General features: G+C 40.5%; 1 long non-coding RNA gene and 1 pseudogene across 1 annotated transcript in view; both read right to left on the reverse strand.

Annotated features, from left to right (window-relative positions):
- LOC114908438 overlaps positions 1-23584 on the reverse strand; it is a 120545-nt gene that overhangs the window by 51709 nt on the left and 45252 nt on the right. The window lies entirely within an intron of this gene.
- LOC114908437 lies at positions 21740-22715 on the reverse strand (annotated as a pseudogene).

Below are 23584 nucleotides of genomic sequence, written 5' to 3' on the forward strand. Positions count from 1 at the left end.
TATAGGTTCATGAGAGATATTGGTCTGTAGTTTTCTTTTCTTGTCATGTCTCTGTCTGGCCGTGGTATTAGGGTAATGTGGGACTTAAAGAATGAGTTAGGAAGTGTGTGCCCTCTGATTAAAGTGTGTGCTTTAATCCTCTGAAAGAGGTTGTAAACAATGGTATCATTTCTTCCTTAGATGTGAATTCACCAGTGAACCCATCTGGGCGTGGTACTTTCTGTTTTGGAAGGTTGTTAAGCTTTTGTTCAGCTTCCTTAATAGATATTAGGCCTACTCAAATCATCTATTTATTCTGTAAGTTTTGGCAGGCTGTGTTTTTCAAGGAATTGATCCATTTCATTCAGGTTATCAAATGTGTGGGCATAGAGTTCTTCATAGTATTCTTTTGTTATCTTTTTTCATTTCCATGTACAATTCCATTTTTTACAATGTCAATCTTAATAAATTCAGCAGTCCTAAAATATTCTCCACTTATTAATTCTCCTGCCATTTCATTCTTTAATCTCTAGTTAGAGAGCTCAAGGTTGTATTCCCTTGAAAGTATAAGTATTTATTTTTTAAATTATCTTATTAGGTAAGATATTTAGGTATCTTACTTAAGCAAGTGTTATTTCAGAAGGATTTTAATCATATTCTGCAAGCTGCATTCTTCAAATTTTTAGAAAAGGAGGTATAGAATTTTTCCATTTTGTTTTTGTTTTTCTTTGATCTTCTGCTTAATTTTTTTTATATTCATCTCAGGTCTGTTATTTGCCCCCAAAGGTTTAAATAAATTTTCCTCAACTCTCCTCTCTATTTATTTGAAGTATTTGGAATTCCATTTTAATTCACCTATTGGCTTTTTAGCAGTACTTCATTGCACTACATTTTTAGTGCTACTTAGAAATTATGATACATTTCCTTAAGTTTTACAGTCTATAGTTAATATTGTACTACTTACATAAAATGTAGAAGCCTTTAGGCCATATAGGATTTAGACAACATTTGAACCTACCCTTAACACAGGAACTTGAGTGCTTGAAGTTTATGGGATTTTTGCTTTAGCTTTTTTTTTTTTTTCATTTTCCAGCCATCTGAGGAAGAAAGTAAAGGGAAATTCTTTATCTTGAGTATTTTTCTTAAATTCCAAAAAAGAAACAAACCATTCCCTTTCATTTCTTGTTCTTCCTCTCCATTAGTGGACACATGCAAGCAAGAGTATTCACACATTTAACACGTGAGCATACACACACACACACTCTACTATACACCTGTACAAATGAAGGTTCTCTTGCTGCATATTTTTGTTTTCAAATACTGTTGTCATATGGACATCAATAAGAAAAGATTTTAACTTTCATAAACATTGTCATTGTGATAAAGAGCCAAATGAAGTGGAAAATGCACTGTAGTATCATGTATCATGGGCCCCCATTTTTTTTTTTTTTTTTTTTTTTTGGTCTCTGTTTGGTCTTCATTGCTATACACGGGCTTTCTCTAGTTGCAGCAAGCAGGGGCTACTACTCTTCGTTGCAGTGCGCGGGCTTCTCATTGTGGTGTCTTCTCTTGCTGCGGAGCGTGGGCTCTAGGCGCGCGGGCTTCAGTAGTTGTGGCGTGAGCTCAGTAGTTGTGGTTCGCAGACTCTAGAGCACAGGCTCAGTAGTTGTGGCGCACGGGCTTAGTTGCTCCACAGCATGTGGGATCTTCCCGGACCAGGGCTCGAACCCATGTCCCCTGCATTGGCAGGCGGAATCTTAACCACTGCGCCACCAGGGAAGCCCATGGGCTCCAGTTCTATGACTACTAAGTCCCCTCAAATCCAAAGATGTTCCGGCTCTAGAAGGTGCTGTTCTCAAGTATGTGAAACATCCCATCAGATGTTTAATTTGGTCTGGTGTGCCCACAATGACCAGTAGGCTGAACTCTGTTTCATACAATCAACCAGTGGCTTTGCTTGGCAGAAAACATCTGAGTGTGGGTCATCCCGTGCTGGAGCACAGGGCATCAGGGAGAGAGGTGGGGCATCAGCACTGCTCCAAGCTCTTTTGCAAGGGCAGAAGTTGTCCCTGTGATAAGTGAGCAGTCAGAGCTATGTTCCATCTAAACTCTCAGGATATTTGACAGCCAAAGTCTTCCAACTGCAGCCATCAAGCCCTCTAGGTAGGTAACAGGGACCTTAAAGCTTCCAAGCTTCTCCGTTGACGGAAATTATCAGTCATCTTTTTCTAAAGAAAAAGTAAATTTCAAACTGATGTTGGCTTCAGGTACAAGAGATGCTACTGGCCATCAGAATCTTCAATAGGTACTGAACCCATGTAACAACATTGTGTTTTATTTTTAGGCAATTACTCATTCATTGGAGAAAGCATAATGAGTAAAACTATTTCTCTTATGGTGACTGTTTAACTCCTAACATTTTCAGAGGCTTCCAATATTTTCACAGCTGTCCTATTTCCTCTTAAGAACGAGTTGATCAATGTTCCATTAGTTAGCTTTCTACTTCAACAGATCCCTCATTCTTTCCTTCCCTCTTCTGCTGCTTTTAACTAATCTTTTAAAATTTTTTATAAAAGTAATACATACCCAAAGTAAAAAATTCAAACACTATAGAAAAGCATAACACAAAAATGAAAAGATCCTCTGCCCTTAGCTCCTGCACTCCCAGAGGCAGTCATCACAAACACCGGTTTCTTTCTAGAACTTTCCCTGCATACACAATCCAAGAAACACAGATCAATAGATTGATTAATAAAAAATGGCTGAATAATGATATATTTAATTCTCTGTTACTTGCTCTTTCATACTTAATATATATTAGACATGTCTTCCTAGCAGTTCACAAACAGGTTTACTGTGGTTGTCAACATTTGCATTTTGTTATACTATGCAAGTGTGCCATCATTTATTTAACCAGCATTCCACAGGTCACTATTTAGATGACTTCACAGGGTTTAATATTAAGTGTTCCAGTGATTACCCTTACACACAATTTTTGAAAAATTGGGCTAGTGTATCAATAGGATTTTTTTTCATAGTTCTCTATAAAATTAAAATTTTTACTGATATAAAAATTTAATAATTTTCAAATATAGGGGAAGCTGGGTTTGTTTTTCTTCATTTTTACTCTTTCAAAGTTTCTGCTCATTCTCAAATGACACTCTTTCTTATTTTGGCCTTCTATAAATCTGTCCTAAGCTGTGACAAAATTAATCTTTTTAAAAAGTTACGTTGATCTGTGGGATCCATAATTTCTTCTTTATAGATCATTTAAACAGTTATGTTTCATGGACAAAGCTCAAGGCTGGGGCATAACAGCAGCCTCCCCTGCCCCTGTGAGCTGGGTATTCTGGAGATCTCACCCCTCAGCCTGACTGGCTGACCTTTGTTGATTTTACTTGAAGCTATTATTCTAATTGACTCAGTCCTGGCTGACATCTGGATGTGTTTTATAACAGACTGTTTTCATAATTCCACAAAAAAGTTCTCAGGATTAATACTTGTTTATTTTCATGTTCCGTTGGACCTTAAATAAACTGGCGGCCAATTGTAGCAGAACTCCTTACTGGAAGCCATTTTACATAAATAAAGGGGATGGTAAATCCATCAAACCTTGGGTTTTCTGTTGCTTTAAAACCTCTTGCCAATAGAACATTATTCAGGAATGACCATAAAGTCAACCAATAGCAAAACACCTAGGAATAGTTGCAGTTTGCTGGGGTAGAAGCAGTCAGATGTGTGAGAAGGATATGCAGTTACCTTCCTGCATAAGTAGAGTGGCGGCAGGAGGAGGCAGGAGTACACACAAGCACATGTGGGCAGACAACCCAGCACACAAGTGGAAAGACATCCTACTGGGATATCATGTTTCGTTCTCTCTGCTGTAGGCATTCTTTCCTGTCCCATCTGAAGATTTTTCAAATTTTCCTTTAAGTTTTCTGACTCTAAGTTCTTAATTCAAGAAGCCTCCCCCATCCCAAAATTACAAAATTATTCTTCTGGATTTCCTTCTGATAATTATTGGTTTTATTGTTTTATATTTAATTAATCTGATAAGGATCTAAATGTATTACCATTGTTGTAATTTTTGTTGTTAGCATTTTTCCAAATAAGTAGCCAGTTGAGATAATGTATTTCACTGAATAATAAACCTGTGCTACAATGATTTAAACACCACTTTCATTATTTTAGAAATCTTCTTGCCTATATACATCTGTTTCTGGGTGCATGTTTCTGCTCCATCTCTCCCCATTGATCCGTCTCCTCTGAGGTTAGTTCAAGGCTATCTGGATCACTGAAACATTGTGATGTGCTTTAATAGCTATACAGCAATTACCAGACAATTACCTTCTTCTTTTCCAGAATTTTCTGGCTTTCCTTGCATGTTTCTCTTCCAGATACACTTCAGAATCTTTTGGTTAAGTATCGAAATAAAATCACATTGGGATATTGACTAGGGTTATACCAAGTTTGCGTATTAATGGAAAGAACTGACATCTATACAACACTGAATAATTCATCCTGAAGACTGTTCTGCAGGTTAATTTTTAAGTGTTATTTTTATTATGTCATCAGGCTTATGCCATATCCATTAAAGGGATTTGGCAATAATTTCTTTTTGCAGCAGTTTCTGGAACAGTTTCAGTAAAATAATTATCTGTTCATTAAGTTTCAGCCACATATTATTATTATTTTCTAAATAGCCTGTAATTGCAGTTTTGTTTTTCTCCGTGACATAAAGAGTTGTTTTTAAAAATATTTTTGAGCTTCCAACGTATGCCGGCTTACCTTTCTGTCATTTATTTCTAGTTCTGTTCTACTTGCGAACACTTTTGAATTTTCCATGTTACCCGTGTCCATAACTCTTTAACTTTTCTCTAACAATTCTGCAACTTTGTGTGTGTGCCACACATCATCTGTGGCTCTCTTGCTGTTATCCTCAGTAGATGGACTTCCGTAGATCTAACCTCAGCTTCTTGTCTTTGCCTTCATCATCTTTATACCTCTACAACTTTCCTTTTCCTGTGGGAGGACTTTTATGTTATGCTTTAACAGCCATATAGCAATTACCAACTAATTATTGGCTCATGAAAAGTTCCTGCAACACCTAATCTATTCATCGTTGCTTCTCTGCCATTTTCGTTTTGGGTAATTATGTTTTTCACCTTAAATCCATTCATTTGTCAGTTTTTCCTCCTTTATAAATTCATAGTACTCTTACATTTTATTGAGAATTCAAATCCAGACTTTCAAATGATTTCTCCTTTTTCTTGGAGTCAGTCTGTTGCTCTGATTCCAAATGAAACCAGGTTTGTGGCGTCTTTTTTCTGCTTGCTTATCTCTACAAAGGGAAGTCCACACAGCATTGGGAGGGGTCTGTCAGAGACCGCTGGCTTGCAGTTAGAATCTCTCAGGCTACGATCACAAAATGGAAGAGCTGAGATTTCTAGGCATTCCCTTTTTCTCGGTAAGTTTCCAATAGGGTGTAGGAGATAGGCATGGATTAAGAATTGGAGATGGCGGTAACAGGAGATTTAAGCAGAGTGCTAAATGGTTTATATTCGGTATTCTTGGGGCACTGTCAAGGCTGCCCTTGATAGGAGCAGGACCACCCTTACCACTGCATTTGATTTCACATGGACTTCTTCCTCCACCAAGGCAAATACAAGTAGGTGGACAAAACTCTGAGGCATCTCATTTGGGGCCCCTGAAGTTTGGTTCTACCCTCCCCATAACCCATATGTTCTCCCTGTGGCTTTCCGCTCTCATTCCATAGTCTTCAAGTCTTCTTGTCTCCTTTTTGAGGATACCAAACAGATATTTTCTAAAACATTTTTCTCTTTCTTGTAAATGATTTTAGAGGTCTGCGCTTTCTCTAAGTCCTCTAGATAACATGTTATTTTCCTTGGGTTGCAGGATTATTCCACAGAAACTTCTTTTTAATGTTTGCTCATACAAGGAAAAACTGTATCCAGGCTTGGCATCCACTGACAGACACAGGATGTGAATTGCCCTGGGTCACTGCCCCATCCTTCCTCTTGAGGAGTTCAATGACCCTCCTTCCGAGTGCTGTCTGGAGAGCTGATAAATAGAGCCCGTAGCCCAGTTTTCACTTCAGCGCAGTCATTCAGGTGGAGCTGGATCACAGATCTTAGTAAGGTGAAGACGTCCCCCCTCAGCGTGGACTGCCAGGGTCTATGGTTAGAGAGTCAGATGCAGTCTATGGACCCTTTTAGGGTTCACCGTTTCTTGAACATACTATGTGCCTTTGTGAAAGTTGTCACCTCACTCATGAATGTTCTTCCCCAAACTGCATCTACTAATCAACATTCGGAGCCCAGACAGATGTAATGCCACCTCCTCAGTGGAACTCCTGGAGATCCCTTTCCTCCTTATCATCTGTGACCTATTACCTGTAAATTGTGACTTCAGTGATTCATGTTTGAAATACAGAGCTTCACTTAGCTGTCTACTTGTTCTGCTTTGCAGGCTAGTCTGTAATTAATTTTTGTCTTCCAGAGCTAGGACAGGCCACAAAACACGATGGACTTGCAACACTTGGAGTAGACATGTTCACAAGGACACTGTAGCCTCTTCCAGTGGTGTCTTTGCCCTGCTGATTCTTTCAGGAACAGTTTTAATAGTAAGAGCCACATATTAAACTGACTGGCCATGAAAAGGATATCAGATCCTGCACAGCATAATGACATAATTATAATATATAAATAACAATCACACATAACAACCAGTAATAATAATGGTAACTAATTATAACAGGAAAGATTGACTTATGATTATTAATAACATTAATATTAATAACTATCATCATGAGAAACGTCACTTTGGAAGAGGCTGGGTTATCTCCAGAGCTGAGCGCTCCAGAATGGAGACAGAGGAGAGAACAAAGAAAACGGGCAATAGAGAGACATGATTCTCTGCGGGAAAAGGCAAAAGGAGAAGCCCATAAAAGCTCAGCAGGGTACAGTCTGCCACCTTTCCACTCTCTTAGCTATCCTCTACCTTTCTCCTACCTACACCACAACCAGCAGCAGCAATGGTGATAACTAACATGCGACACAAATGAACCAGGAATATAGAGAGTTTCCTCGCATCCAGTGTCTCTCTCCATCTCACAACAACTCAGTGGGGTCCACAGAAGAGGAAAACTGACTCTCAGAGATCTAGAGCCGAGACCTGAGACCCATTCCTAGCTGACCCAAAATGCTGTACTCATTTTCTGTTATTGGCCACTTAAAAGGGAAGCCCCACTGGTACGTAATGGGAACAAGGCAGCAAGTGTGCCCTGGAAAACACAAGAGTAGGTAGAATGATGACAGTGCAACTCTGTCCATCTGCTGTGATGCCTCTAGCAGAGCAGCAAATGCATCTGGGGAGTCCTGGACCAGCTCTGTTTTCCTGGGGTCTAGTTGTTGGCACGAAGAGGATTCGGCCATAATGGTGGGAAAGATGGATGATATCCCAACATTTAAAACAGACTCGAACAGCTTCTGTGGAAAAGGTAAGCTGACTCTCAGAGTCAAAACAGTCAAGAATTACATGTCTTAGGAACTTCCTTCTCATACACCCATATATATCAAAGAGAGAACCTCTGCTGCTCTCTTGAGAGACACTGATAGATATCTGATCACGCACAACAAAGTCCTAGCCATTCCAAAGCTGAATCCATATGTGTGCTTAGCTGCTGAGTTCCCTGTAAGAACACCCAGGGATTTGTGTGTGGGAAATTAAGTAGACGGTGAAAATACTGGAAGCACCTGATGTGGCTTAGAGGGAGGTCAGGGAGGCTGTAGGAGAATGTGGGAGAAGCCTGTTCAAAAAACCTCAGGTCGTCCGGTTCAGGCTTTGGGCGTGAGTGCGCCTGTTCAACATCAGAACGTAATCTGGCAAATTGATGCACCTGACCTCTGGGCTTTCTCTCAGAAGCTAGAGGCCCAGAGATGGAGGGGCTGTGGTGACTGTGAGCTCCTACTTCTTCACCCTCTTGGTAGTTAGGTTTCAGGCATCCCTCTGTATGAGAAAGCCCTACTCATCTCAAATCCCAGGAATTTATGTTGCTGCCTTTTACTCTTGCTAGACCTGTTCTTTCTCTTACCAAATATGGAGTGGGTTACTGTTTTTCCAGCTCCTTTTGGGAAAAGAGACAAGAAGTAACAAGAAACAGTTATGTGGACTCCATGAAAATTTCACAATCATTTTGGGGGTTGGTCCCTACTGTGTGGGTCCCATAAGCCCTAATCATCTCCCCTCTCCTCTTCCATTCCTGATGGCAAAGATTTCTGTCATTTGTTTGCTTGTTTGCTTTTTTCACTCCTTGAGCCTTCTTCCTCCCTTAGACCACTTCTTTCAGGAAGGCCTATATATCTAGTCTACTTATTACTGGAAGAAAAGATCACCATGGTGTATCCCAACCCTCCCTCCTCCTTGGTGTGTGAAGTGCATTTGAGGAATCAGGGAAAATGGAAGTATCTGTGTCTCCTTGAAGAACTAAATATACAGGCTGCCCATTAAGCCCCTGAAAAGCAGACAACAGAATAACCAGGTATCAGTCAGCATAAGACTAAGTTATGTTGCAGTAACATACAACCTCCAAATCTCAGTGCTTAACATAACAAAGACCCATGTCTTCTCATGCCACATGCCCATTTTGGGTTAGTGAGGAGCCTCTGCTCCTCAGAGTCACTCAACAATCCAGCCTGAGGTAGTGGCCACTATTTCCAAGATTCCAGTCATTGTTGCAGAGGGCAAGAGCACTACGGAGATCTCACATCAACAATTAAAAGCTCTGGTCTGGAGGTAAAGCATTCTTTCCAATCATAACTCATTCTCCAGAAGGAATCACATGGCCTCACCCAACCACAAGGCAACCAAGAAGTGCAATCCTACCTAATCCTACCTAATCCTACCTAATGCAAACAGCATTAACGATGGTCATGTATTGCTGCATCTGCTTCCTATAATCAGTAGTATCAATTCTCAGACCAGTAAGACCTGCAAGTAGCTTCAAAGAAACTGCTCCAAAGACGACTGTGGTGATGTTCAAGGAGAGCCATAGTGCTTCTAGCAGAACAGGGAGGAGATAACCATCTTTCACCTTAGAGAAGGGCTTCTAAGAGCCACTTTATAGTTTTAACTTTTCGTTTCATTTTTTTCCTGCATTTGCAAGCTAATTTTTCTACCTTGAGTTAGAATCACCGTAGAAAAGTAGCTATTATAAGGAACTGCACTAATTTTGGAGATGGAAAAAAATTAAGTGTGAAATATATCTTGATGAAATCACTGACAAATCATGGACAGAACTAAAATGATTACTTCCTCCTTTGGTGTGGAGGTCAGTGTTATTCCAGGAGTCAGGCTATCTGTACAGGGCTGGAAGGCAGTAGACTTCTACAACTTCCAGAATTCTACAACTTCTTTTCTTTTCTACTAAATGGGAGAGGCAGACTACATATCTCTAGGATCTCTTTTGTTCTGAAATGTTGTGAATATAAATTAAGGAAAATTAATTTTTACTCCTGCAACTGCTAAAAAGAACCCCATCTTCTTGGCCAGCACCTTATTCGCCTGGAGCCCATGAGGTTGGAGTTCCTCAGATTAAGTCCTAGAGCCTCTTTACTCACTTGGTTCCCTTCCCCTGGGTAAGGTCCTCCTGTCCTGTTTCTGTCCACAACCTCTAGACTGATACCTTCAGAGGTTCAAGTATATGCACTCAGACAAACTTCCCTGTATCTCCACTTCTCATAGTCATCTCAAAATGTCCCAGAGTGATGGTCTCTCCCACCTTCAACCTGATGCTCTTTCAGTGTCACCATCAGTAAGCTAGTTTCTTGTGCTCAAGACCAAGGAGTTATTCTGGAGACCTCCTTCTTCATTCTCATCCAGTCCAATCCTTCCATCCAATAATTCTGATCTATTCCACCTCTCAAAGGGCTCAACCTCTTTCTCTCTTCTCCATCTCCACCCCACCACCCCAGGTTGAGCCATTGTCATGAATTTCCTGGATGTATGCAATCAATCATCCCCACTGCTGGTCTTAGTGCTTCTGCTCTTATACTTCCCAAATCATACTGGACACAGAAGTTGGAATGATATATTAAAGAATAAATTAGATCACACCACTTGCTTAAACTCTTTAGTGGCATCCTCTTTAATTTAGGATTGAGTCCCCAGTCCCACCAGATACCTGTCACCTGCCCCTCACACACACCTCCCATCACATCTCTTGTCACCCTCCTTTTTGCTCACAAGATCTAGCTGCACATTCCTTTTACTACTTGAAATGTTATCCCTTCTTCTGCCTCATCACTTTTTCCCATCAGGTTCACTCTGCCTGCCATGTTTTTCCTCCACATCTTTGCCTGGCCTATCCCCAACTCCTCCTTCAGTCACCCACTTAATGGTCATTTCCTCAGGAAGGCCTTCTCTGCCACTCATTCTACTCTAGATCCCCTTTAGATTGCTCCTTTTTTCCTTACATTATTTATCACCCATTTTAATTATGTTTATTTCCACTTATTAGTCATTTGCTTTATGACAAACTTATATCTAACATCACACTCAATGATGAAAAGCTGAAAGCATTTCCTCTGAAATCAGGAAAAAGACAAGTATGCCCACTCTCACCACTTCTATTTAACACAGTATTAGACGTCCTAGCCACAAAAATAAGACAAGAAAAAGAAATAAAAGGTATCCAAATTGGAAGGGAAAAAGTAAACTGTCACTACTTGCAGATGACATGACAGTATATGTAGAAAACCCTAAAGTCTTCACCAAAAAACTATTAGAAATAATTAATGAATTCACTAGAGTTGCAGGATACAAGATTAATATACAGGAATCTGTTGCTTTCCTATACACTAATAATGAACTCTCAGAAAAAAGCGAGAAAACAATCTTGTTTAAAATAGTTTCAAAGAGAATAAAATACCTAGGAAAAAACTAACCAGGTAGGTCAAAGACCTATATTCTGAAAACTATAAGACACTGATGAGGAAAACTGAAGATGATACAAAGAAATGGAAAAACATCACGTGTTCATTGACTGGAAGAATAAATATTGTTAAAATGTTCATACTACCCAAAGCAATCTACAGATTTAATTCAATCCTTATCAAAATACCCATGACATTTTTCATAGAACTAGAACAAATACTCCTAAAATTTATATAGAACCACAAAAGAACTCGAATAATCAACGTAATCTTGAGAAAAAAGAACAAAGCTGTAGGTATCACACTCCCTGACTTCAGACTATACTACAAAGCTACAGTAACCAAAACAATATGGTATTGGCACAAAAACAGATACATAGATCAATGGAACAGAATAGATAGCCCAGAAATAAACCCATGCACATATGGTCATTGTATATTTTTCTTATTCAAGTAAAAAGAAATATGTATTTTTGAACTCAGTGAAAAAATATATTTCCACTGAAAAAATTTCACTAGAGGCAGTGAAAACCAAGTAGCAATAATAACCCCTAGCATGCAGACCTTAGTATTCAGGTCTCTGCAGAAAATGTTTGAGATGATTCTAGACTATCATATCATACCAGAAAGCAAGGAAGCTAACCAAGACTACAAAGGAGATGTCAAAAGGACCTAGCAGCCAATTTGAAAGAATTCTCATTGGCCAAGGATGGGACAATTTAAGCATCAAAAAGAACAATGCCTACAATGAGTTGAACTATATCAAAGAAGCTAAAATCTGTGAATCAATAATGATTAAAAAAAAAAAAGACTGCATTGGTCACATTGGACATTGCTAGAACACCAAAGAATTTTCTGAAAACTGGTAAATAACTGGAAATAATGTATCTGGACTTTCCTGTATAAACGATCTTTCAGGGAAACCAACCAACTGATGACCAAAAGTTCTTATTTATAGAATAATAACAGCTAATAAATGTAGAGAGAAATTACTGTTGTAGAGTATCCTCATTTTGCAACCTTAATAAAATAATGAACCTGGCAATATTCATCAATAGCTGCCAAATCCACTGGGTGCAAGGTTGATGAGAAACTTCTTATTGGATGGATCAGGCTGATATCATCTGAGTCCACTGATGAATCTTCACATCCTGAAAGGGGGAAAAAAAGGTGCCAGCCTTCCAGTGCTCCTGATGAGATGCAATAGGAAAGACACCGCACCAACTGGGAAATAGTCTTACAAAAAATCCAAATCTAATCAAGCCTCTAGATCTAATTATTAATTTATACAAAACAAGGTAGAGGAAAAGCACAACAGAGTGAAGCCTGCAAATGCAGAATGTGGAAAATTCTACAGGACAAATGACCCAATTTCTTCAACAAATAAATAACAAAGGGAAAAAAGAAGGAGGGTGAACTTTTTGTTTTTATATATATATATATATATATACAGTGCAGTGTTTTAGTTAGTGCGAGAAGAATCAGGGAAATTTTAGCAATGACTGGATGTTAGATGATATTAAGGAATTATTTTTCATATTTCTAGTGTGATAATGGTAAAATTGTTATGTTTTTTAAAATAACCCATTTCTCTTAGAAATATATAGTTAAGCATTTATTAATGAAATGATATAATATCTGGGTTTTCTTTTAAATAATTCATTGGGAGGGGGCAGTTAAAGCAGGGATGGAAGGGATGAGGAACAAGTGAAACAAGAAAAAAATTGTAGCTTAGGGCTTAACCTCAGTTTCCCTAATCTGAATATCTACTCTCTAGATACCAATACTCTCTAGATACAGATACCAATAAATTTGTTCTTAATTCTATCAGAGAATAAGAATCACATATGATTTTGTGACAATAATTTTAGTTTTAAATCTAAGGCTATTTAAGATGTTTCCTAAATATTGTTCACGTGCCCCTCACCTTAAGCACAATGGATTGGCAAAAACAATAGTCACATCCAACCCTAGGTCTCTTGTTGAGGAAACAACTCAACTGTAGCCTCGGTCACCATGCTCCCTCCCCACAACTTGGGCCAGGCGCTGCAGTTTGCACAGGCTGCTCTTGGAAGTACAGAAACCCAATCACCTGACTACCCAGCTCCAGGTTGTGAAGTCTTCTCTTCTCCTGCCAAGACCTGAGGACTCAAAACAATGTTTTCTGCTCATTTCCTTGGTATCTCATGGCCGTTACCTATCAACTTAGATGGAAGATTCCACGTAGACACCTTCCCCTACTTCTTTTTGCTAAGCCTCCTTCCTTCTGCTTTTAGAACTTTCAGCCATGTCCTTTTCCTGAAAGTCTCCTTGATGAATTGGTTGAGACAGTCTCTCTGCCTTATCAGCATAGGGGAAAATGTGGACTTCCCTCTCACTTCTAACAATGAATGTGTCATTGCCTTTAAACCTTAGCCAATCTGAAATCATTTCAACAAGAGACAGTGGGCCTCTAAGATTAGATACATGCAAAAAGGCCAAAGATGTGTCATGCAACATCTATTCAGCACAAAGAACCTGTGGGTGTTTAAAGGCAGCAGGCAATCAGTGGTTAAGACACTGCTGACCAGAGGCTGTCCTGTTCATAGGGACCTGTCACCCTGCTGAGGAACACAAGATGGTGTCATAGAGGAGGCCTGAGTTTTGGAATCAGTCAGATGTTGGTTTGAAATGCAAATCAGCCTCTTACTAAATATTTTCATTTGGACACTATTGCCTTTTGGTCCTCTGGTTCCTCCTTTGTGCTAGGAGCTCAGTAACCTTGCACCACTCGATTACTGTGAAGCCTCATACGCCACCCGTGAGCATGAGCTCGCATGTGGGAGCCCTGATGAGGCTCTTTGTGAACTCTAAAAGGGTTACTTTGGCAGCTAAAGTTGATTTTTCTGGAACACTGTGTCCATTCTCAAAGAAAATAGTTTATTCATCTTCTTTTCTTGTTCCAGAAGTCTTAATTTATCTTTTTGGGTTCCTGGCATGGCTCTCCAGCCCTGGAAGCCTTTGGCCCTGGACCTCTTCTGAGTTCAGGCTCTTGCATTCAGCAGATCACAAGGCAGCAGCATCCCGGTCACTTATCTTGATAAGGCACCGTGGGAGGGAAAACTCTGGTGAGGACAATAGCATCTGTCACACTGGTTCAGAATGAGGGAGGACAGATATAAGGTTCTGCAGTTCTCTACTCATATGAAAATGATTAACGATTTCCTGTCAAGGACAAGCAAGTTGCTAACTAATGATCCGGTAATGGCACCCACTATCCACTGTCTGCCTCATTTATCTTCCCTGTGTGGACAGATTAAGGACTGTAAATACAGCCTGGGGCCCTTGTTCATTCCACAGGTTTCTTGTTCTCTGTTGTTTCAAGGCTGGTATCTTGGAGTGGGTGCCAGTGGTGAAGGGTGAAGGGCTGAATGTGCTTCACAGGAGTTCCCAGAGAGTCTGAGGCAGAAGGAGGAAGGAGGTAACATTTGTGAGGGTCAATCATGGACTAGGAATGTACATGGTCCTTAACATTTCTTATTCTATTAAATCCTCAGGGCAATCTTAGGAAGGAGATGAGGTGGGAAGGATTACTGCCATTTGTAGATGTTCAGAGAGGGTAAATAATGCATTCAAGACCACATAGCTAGGAAATGGTTCATCTGATATTTCAACACAATCAGTTTGATTCCAAAACCATTACTGGTAACCACTGTACCACTTTCTCCCAAACAAAGCCAGTATCTGCAGAATCCAGGCACTATATTGTTTGGAGATACAGACATATATGAGACAATTATGGGTATATACTAAGCACAAAATTCAGGATTTCAAAGCAGGAAGGGATGAGACCTGGGAAGAACACAAAGACAGCCTCTCAAGTTATGTGGTAAGTTCACTGATGTTCATTTTTATGTTGGGCTTCATTACTGACATACGTTACATAAAATATATATCAAACAGTATACAAAAGAAAAATATCTAATGTCTTTTTCAAAACCTAAACAGATACTCTCATGGAGCAACAATTTTCACCAAAAATAAGGTAGATAAATCCATTAGTCAGAATTAATGTGCAGAATATTATTCTAGGTGCTATTAGGGATCAGAAATAAAAATCAATGCAGGGATACCTCAGAGATTTTGCGGGTTCCATTCCAGACCACATAACAAAGCAAATATCACAATTAAGTGAGTCACACAAACTTTTTGGTTTTTCAGTGCGTATAAAAGTTATGCTTACCCTATACTGTAGGGTATGCTGACAATCTGAACCTTCAGCAACTTGCAAACTTTTTGCTGGTGGAGGGTCTTGCCTAGATGTTGATAGATGCTAACTGATCAGGGTGGTGGTTGCTGAAGGTCGGAGTGACTGCGGCAATTTATTAAAATTAGACAAAAATGAAGTTTGCACATTAACTGACTCTTCCTTTCATGAACAATTTCTTTGTAGCATGGAGAGCTGTTTGGTAGCATTTAGCCACAGTAGAAATCCTTTCAAAATTGGAGTCAATCCTCTAAAACCCTGAAACTATTTTACCAACTAAGTTTATGTACTATTCTAAAACCTTTATTGTCATTTCAACAGTCTTCACAGCTTCTTCACCAGGAGTACATTCCATCTCAGGAAGCCACTTTCTTTGCCCATCCATAAGAAGCAACTCCTCAGATGTCACAGTTATATCATGACATTGTACTATTTCAATCACATCTTCAGGCTCCATTTCTAATTCTAGTTCTCTTGCTGTTTCCACCACATCTGCAATTACTTCCTCTCCTGAAGTCTTGAACCCTCCAAAGTCATCCATGAGGGTTGGAATCAACTTCTTCCAAACTCCTGTTCATGTTGACATTTTGATCTCTTCATACAAATCACGAATGTTCTTAATGTAGAATGGTGAATATTTTCCAGAAGGTTTTCAATTGACTTTGCCCAGATCAATCAGAGAAATGACTATATATGGCAGCTATAGCTCTGTGAAATGTATTTCTTAAATAATAAGACTTGAAAGTTAAAATTACTCCTGGATCCATGCGCTTCAGAATGGATGTTGCAATAGCAGGCTTGAAAACAACATTAATCTCGTACATTGCCATCAGAGCTCTTGGGTGACAAGGTGCATTGTCAATAAGCAGTAATACTTTGAAAGAAATTTTTTAAGCCCACTGTTGAGAGCAACAGTGGGCTTAAAACATTTAGTAAACCATGTTATCAAAAGATGTGCTGTCACCAGGAGAATCCGCCTGCCAATGCAGGGGACATGGGTTCGAGCCCTGGTCTGGGAAGATCCCACATGCCGCAGAGCAACTAAGCCAAAACACCACAACTATTGAGCCTGCACTCTAGAGCCCATGAGCCACAACTACTGAAGCCCGCACCTAGAACCCATTCTCCACAACAAGAGAAGCCACTGCAAGGAGAAGCCCGCATACCATAACGAAGAATAACCCCAGCTCACCGCAACTAGAGAAAGCCTGCGCGCAACAATGAAGACCCAACGCGGCCAAAAATAAATAAATAAATTTATTAAAAAAACTAAACAAAACATGTGCTGTCATCCAGGTTTGTTGTCCCATTTATAGAGCACAGGCAGAGTAGATTGGGCATAATTCTTAAGGGCCCTAGGATTTTCAGATTGGTAAAGGAGCACTGGCTTCAAATTAAAGTCACCAGCTGCATTAGCCCCTAACAAGGGAGTCGGCCTGTCCTTTGAAGCTCTGAAACCAGGTATGGACTTCTCCTCTCCAACTAAGAAAGTCCTGGATGGCACCTTCTTCCGATAGAAAGCTATTCTGTCTACATTGAAAATCTGTTGTTTAGTGTAGCCACCTTCATTAATTATCTCAGCTAGATCTTCTGGATAACTTGCGCAGCTTCTACATCAGCACTTGCTGCTTCCCCTTGCACTTTGATGTTATGGAGATGGCTTCCTTCCTTAAACCTCATGAACCAGCCTCTGCTAGATTCAGACTTTTCTTCTGCAGCTTCCTCACCTCTCTAGGCCTTAATGGAATTAAAGACAATTAGGACTGAGGAAGATGAAAAAGAAAGTGATGAGAAAACCAAGGCAGCCCTCAAGTACAGTGAAGCTCCTCTGTGAATGTGCGGGACAGTGGGCAAGTGGGTTATGCAGGAAAGGTAGGCAGGAGCCATGCCCTCCTCCTGGGCCCTGGTGCTGTGGCCTCCCCGAGCTCCCTGAGGGGCGAGCCAGGGTGTTGTCAGCAAGGGTGGTGCTGCGGGCACATAAAGCCAGCAGCAGGGGATTGAGCAGGCTCTGTACACACTCCCTCCCTCCCACTGATTCCCCAGAAAGCCTGCATGTGTAGAAAAAAAGAGAGAGAGAGAGTTAGGGTCTTGCTCTGAATTAGGCTTTGGCTTAAGGGAATGTTGTGGCTGGTTTGATCTCCTACCCAGAGCACTAAAACTTTCTCCATATCAGCAATAAGGCTGTTTCACTTTCTTATCATTCGTGTGTTCATTGGAGCAGCACTTTTAATTTCCTTCAAGAACTTTTCCTTTGCGTTCACAACTTGGCTGGCTGTTTGTCACAAGAGGCCTAGTTTTAGATCTATCTTGACTTTGGACACGCTTGCCTCACTAAACTTAATCAGTTCTAGCTTTTGATTTAAAGTGAGAGACGTGAGACTCTTCCTTTCACTGGAACACTTAGAGGACATTGTGGGGTTGTTAATTGGCCTAATATCAAGATCGTTGTGTCTCAGGGAATAGGAAGGCCAGAGGAAAGGGAGAGGGATGGGGGAACGACTGTCAGTAGAGCAGTCAGAACACACACATTTATCGATTAAGTTCACTGTCTTATATGGGTGTGGTTCATGGAGTTCCAAAACAATTGCAATGGTTACAGTGGCATGGACACATATACACTACCAAACGTAAAATAGATAGCTAGTGGGAAGCAGCTGCATAGCACAGGGAGATCAGCTTGGTGCTTTGTGACCACCTAGAGGGGTGGGATAGGGAGGGTGGGAGGGAGGGAGACTCAAGAGGGAAGAGATATGGGGACATATGTATATGTATAACTGATTCACTTTGCTATAAAGCAGAAACTAACACACCACTGTAAAGCAATTATACTCCAATAAAGATGAAAAAAAAAAAAAAAAGAATTACCATTAGTAAGTGCTACCTGAAACTACAATAACAATTTATAAAGAGTGATCCTCTACTTCAAATTACAATAATAAAATTCTTCCTGGAAAAAAAAAAGATCACTGATCACCAAAACAAATATAATAGTAATGAAAACATTTGAAATATTGCAAGAATTACCAAAATGTGACACAGAGACACGAAGTGAGAAAATGCTTTTGGAAAAAACAGCACTCATAGCTCTGCTTAATGCAGGGTTGCCACAAAATTTCATTTGTTAAAAAAGAAAATAATATCTGCAAAGCACAATAAAGTGAAGTGCAGTAAAAGAGGTATGCCTGTATACAATAAAGTTCCTGTTTGCATGATACAAAATGACAAGGAGGCCAGGCTAAAGCGTATAAAAAAGACTCATCATTTTACAGACTTTATTGAGATCATCTGCCTATGGTCTGTTTTACAAGGATTTTCTCTAGTCCAGGCAGAGGATGCTCAGAAGACTAGAATTCCAACCCCACTCCTGGGGCTGCACTTTGCAGGCCTGTGGTCCAGGGCCTGACTCCCATCAGCCCTGTCAGTGCAGCTGCTGGCCCACCTGTGAGCTCCAGAGGCAATCCACCCTTGTCGCCCAGGTGTCAGCAGCCACGGGGCTTGAGGAGACCACTTGGGGTGAGGAGAAGTCTTTGTCCCTCTGCTTCTGAATTCCTTTCACAAAGGAAAGGTAAGCCTCCTCTGGGACAGGCCCTTTCCAAAGGTAACTGACAGCCAATGCTATTCACAGGTACACAGGACATTTCTCTGTTGCAAATACAAATTTGGCCTAAGTCCCACTTCAGCGGCCCTGCAGGAGAGGTGAGTCCTTGAAGGCAGGCACTTCTCACAATGCTCAGCCTGGGACAAACATGAAATCAATGAAGTGAGGTTTGCTTTTAGCACCTCTGCATCCTATGTCTCGAGGATTCCACTGCCTACTCTCCAGGGCCTGGGTCCTAAAGACCATGCCCACCTTCTGGATTTCTACCACACCCTTCCCTAAGCTCTGCTACCACCAGTGTCTCTCACATAGGATCATTTCTTCCTGTAACAGAATAAGCGCTACCTCAGAAGCTAGGCGGGAAAGTGTTCATAGCTAATAAGTAACCGGCAGCAATGGATGTGCAGGACTCCATGAGCATCCCACACTGGGCACAACTCAGAGATAAGATACTCTGCCCACTGTAGAGAAAACAAGCTCGTGCGTATTTTTTTTTAATTGAGCAAACTTTAACTGACACATAAATTGTGGTACAGAAATATATTTCAACTGATTTAAATCCAACACCGTGAGGGGAGAAATTATGGTACCAAAAATTCCCTCTTCAATAATACTAAGATTAATTTATATCGCTATTCAATCTACAGTTTTCTCTTTTCTAGGCTTTGCTGCATACCAACGTGTGCAGTTTTTCAACATTAGATAGAATTCCTGAACCTGTTAGGAAAAAATCCGACTTTGAGCCAACAAATGTTATCATACCTACTAGGATATCTACTAGGATTTTGTTCAAGAAAAAATTCACTCTGAACATTAGTCCCCAAAATAGGACACTGAAACATTAGGTTAACTAACTACAGAAGTTAATTAGGTTAACTTCTGTGCTAACTACAGAATCAAGCTGATCACATCGATTGAAAGCTTCTTAAGTGAAACTTTCAATCAACAACATGCTTAAGTCAAAACAGTATTCCAGCCACTTGATTTCAAGCAAAGTAGATTTTTTGTTTAGAAACACTAAAGAAGTGTGGTTCATTTGTAAATACAGAAGGAACAAAACATCAGTGCATCAACCCAAAAAGAATCAAAACCACATTTTGAGGACAAGAAGAAATATAAAATTTAGTCAACTTTGCTGTTCTCTTGGCTGCTCAAATGCCACAATACCTGCAAACATAGCTAAAAGATGCTAATAACTCTTGAAAGTCTATATTTCCAGGCATTTCTAATTGACTATCGGAATTCTGTATGTTATGTTTTATGAAGAGCATTCTGCTTCCCTGTGTATATATCTGAATAACCTGGACAGCTCTCATTCTAGCAGTCATTCACTTGATCCTATGAAGCCATGGTGAAGGGAACATCACACTGAGAGACACAGATGAAGCCAGAACACTATCATATGCATCACAAAGTCACAGGATTTTAAGTCACAAGGTGAAAAAGACATTGATTCTGCTTTAAACCAAAGTTTACAAGAAACTGTCACTGGAAATTCATGGAAATGGCTGCTAATGTAAAACTTAAAGTGAATGATCCAAGCCGGCTTGACTTACTGAATCCAGTACAACCTTTATGCTAAATCTCCCTGCTAATAAACTCGGTGATAAAAAATAAATAAATAAATCCTTGCATGCCACTACTTCACACGTTAGTAAAGGCACAGTGCTCATGAGAAGCTAATCTCATATACTGGGAAGCACAGGATGGCAAATGGTTTCTGTACGGTCATGTCAGTACATCTACATCCCAATCTACAACACTCTATGGGTCATCCTTGATAATCAGCTAATGAAGTTTATTTTGTCACTATCTTCCAAAAGAGCCCATGCCACTTACAAGGAAGCCAAATTCTCTTAACCTTAAATGAATATTAAGCCCAAGATCTACCCCAGCTTCCCCTATGGGGTATAAAATTAGTATAAATCGGGCTTCCCTGGTGGCGCAGTGGTTGAGAATCTGCCTGCTAATGCAGGGGACACGGATTTGAGCCCCGGTCTGGGAGGATCCCATATGCCGCGGAGCAACTAGGCCCGTGAGCCACAACTACTGAGCCTGCGGGTCTGGAGCCTGTGCTCCGCAACCAGAGAGGCCGCGATAGTGAGAGGCCCGCGCACCACGATGAAGAGTGGCCCCTGCTTGCCGCAATTAGAGAAAGCCCTCGCACAGAAACGAAGACCCAACACAGCAAAAATAAATTAATTAATTAACAAACTCCTACCCCCAACAGCTAAAAAAAAAAAAAGATTAGTATAAATCCACAGTGTAACTGTGGATTGCTTTATTTGAGGGGTGCAGGGGAGACACCCAGGTAAGAAAAAAATCAATTAAAGGACTAGGAATGTAAGGAGCAATAATGTTAAAATAGTAAAATACAAAAAATGAGTAACTGCAATCATTTTCTTAGGAGGACTTGATTCGTGGAAGAAAAACTAATTGGTATACGAAAAACATCTGTATGAAGTAGAAATTGGTTTCAATCACATTAGTAGAGAATACATTCTAGAAAGTAACAGTAACTAGAATGTACAAATTCTGACCACAATTTAATAGAACAATCCCAGATGGTTAGGCTGAGGCCAACACCTAATGAGGACAAAACCTCTGTCTATGGGAAATTTTGGTTGATACCTGGAGAGATATTACACTGTGCATAAACCAAACTGAATTGTTTTCACAAGTGTTATAAAGTTTCATATAGTAAAGGGTTTTTCTATATGCACTTCAGTTTCACAGCAAGAGTGGTATAGAATACCTAAACACACAAGAGAGCATTCATGCAAGATATCTCACTCCTTGGTATAATAACACATACAATCCAAAATGATTGCACTGTCATCACATCTAGGGCTTTCTGCAACTACAAGGTAGTGGTTGTAGAAAGCATGGACCTCAGTATCAGCTGCGGGCCCAGCCATCACCTTCTTCTATATGTTTTCTTTTTGCATTTTTACTTCATTTTTCTTAATTCTGCTGTTATTACCGTTTCTTAGCAAAACTGGTAAAAACAAAATTGTAATCACTGAACATAGCACTCCTCTGGTAATCAAGGCATTTAAAACTTTCAATCTTGTGGGACAAAGAAAGCACTGTTGACAAACAGGGTAATCAAAAATTTTCCTGGCATAAAAACCCACAACTTTCTTAATCAGGTCATTATAAGAGTTCATATGAAGTTTGTTTCAAAGCTACCTGAGAAAATTCTGGTTCTGGAGTGGCGTGAATAGCCCAGTAAGTTCCCTATGATTTCATTCCACTCACTGAATACCCACAAGGATTGAACTGTGTGACATCAATGATAGAACCTAGCACGAGTTCTACTCTCATTAATGACATCTTTGCAGTAACACCATCTTTCACGTAAAATTAGTCCATAACTTCTGGGTCAAGCTCACTCATCAGTATTTCCTGGGTTTGATCTAGCTGACTGATTACCCAGCTCTCTGGAAAATCCAGAGTATACCACTATGAACAGTCAGAGTTCATCCATCCTATACAATATGCTGTTCCACTGGGAAAAATTATATTAAGAAACTATTTCTTCCTGGAAATTCCAGTGTGGGTTCCCTTGAAGAGAAAGCTTCATGAAATTCTTAGGAGAATAAAAGAAGCTTTGAATAGAATTGAAACCGTTGTAATTTCTAGCAAGCTTCAACAGGGGAACCAGTGCTTTCAGCGGAAGGTGGTACCACACATCTTCAAAATGAAACATCTCTTGGAGACAAAAATGTTATTCTCACTGAACACATAAGCTTCCTGCTTGTCAGTTTTTGCCACACTCGTGACTGACCACTAAACATCCTTCAAAAGTATGTCCCACTGGGATCATGGGGTGGTTTGAAGATTCCCCAGATCCTTGGTTTGTGACAGGTTGCTGCCAGGAGAACTAGAAGTATAGCAGCTTCTTGCTTCCTTCAGAAAAAAAACGTGCAGCTTCCATCACCAGGAGATTAGCAAATAATTAACAACCACAGAAAATCAACTAAATCTCTTCTCCCATTGCTGCCAGTGCCACCAATTACTCCAACTGTGTTACCAAAGTTCAGTCTCCTTTTCTGCTTTAATTTTATATTGACTCTTTTTTAAGGAAAGCATTAATAAAATTTACCTGGCCTTTTTTTTTTTTTTGGAGTGCAGAGAGAGACGAAAGTTGATCACGAGTTTGCTGGAAACAGAGGCAGATAAAATTCAGTGTCTCAGAGTCCCCTGTTTGCCATCAGAGGGAGTAGAGACAGCAGCTAGCTAAGTGAACAATCTGTAATAGGCGCGGAGCGGGTGCGCAGCCGTTAGTGCAACCATTAGTGTGCCACCGTTAGCGCGAGACCCATAGGGCAGTGGTTAGAGGTCACGCTCTGCCAACAGTCAGCCTGGCAGTGGTCCTCGCAGCGGCAAGCACAGTGAGAAGCAGGTCACAGCCTTCTCCCTGGGGCCCTCCAGGCCCTCTGGCCTCAGGCCAGTGGGTGAGCTGCGGGCCCAGGGACAGGCTGAGGGCTGTGTCCTGCAGAGCTCCAGAGTCCTCGCCAGGGCCGCCCACTGGCTGGGCCCAGATCTTGAAGCAGCCCAGAACCTCTCCCCCATCCCTGGAGGTCTACCTCCAGGACTTAATGGCAGCAGCAGTCTCCATGGGTCACAGTCCATGGAGGCCTCAGCAACTGGACTACATGGACACTGCCATTAGAGTAACAGCTTCAGTCTCTCCATTCAAGTTGCAAAAATTGGTCCAGCTTAGATCAGTTGTCTACCGCTAGGAGGTGGCCAGAGGTCAGGGTTAAGTTGCAAAGACACTGCACATCATTACCTCAGATCCAC

Source organism: Monodon monoceros, unplaced genomic scaffold, assembly GCF_005190385.1.
Source record: "Monodon monoceros isolate NGI ecotype Baffin Bay Population unplaced genomic scaffold, NGI_Narwhal_1 Super_Scaffold_4, whole genome shotgun sequence".
NCBI lineage: Eukaryota > Metazoa > Chordata > Mammalia > Artiodactyla > Monodontidae > Monodon > Monodon monoceros.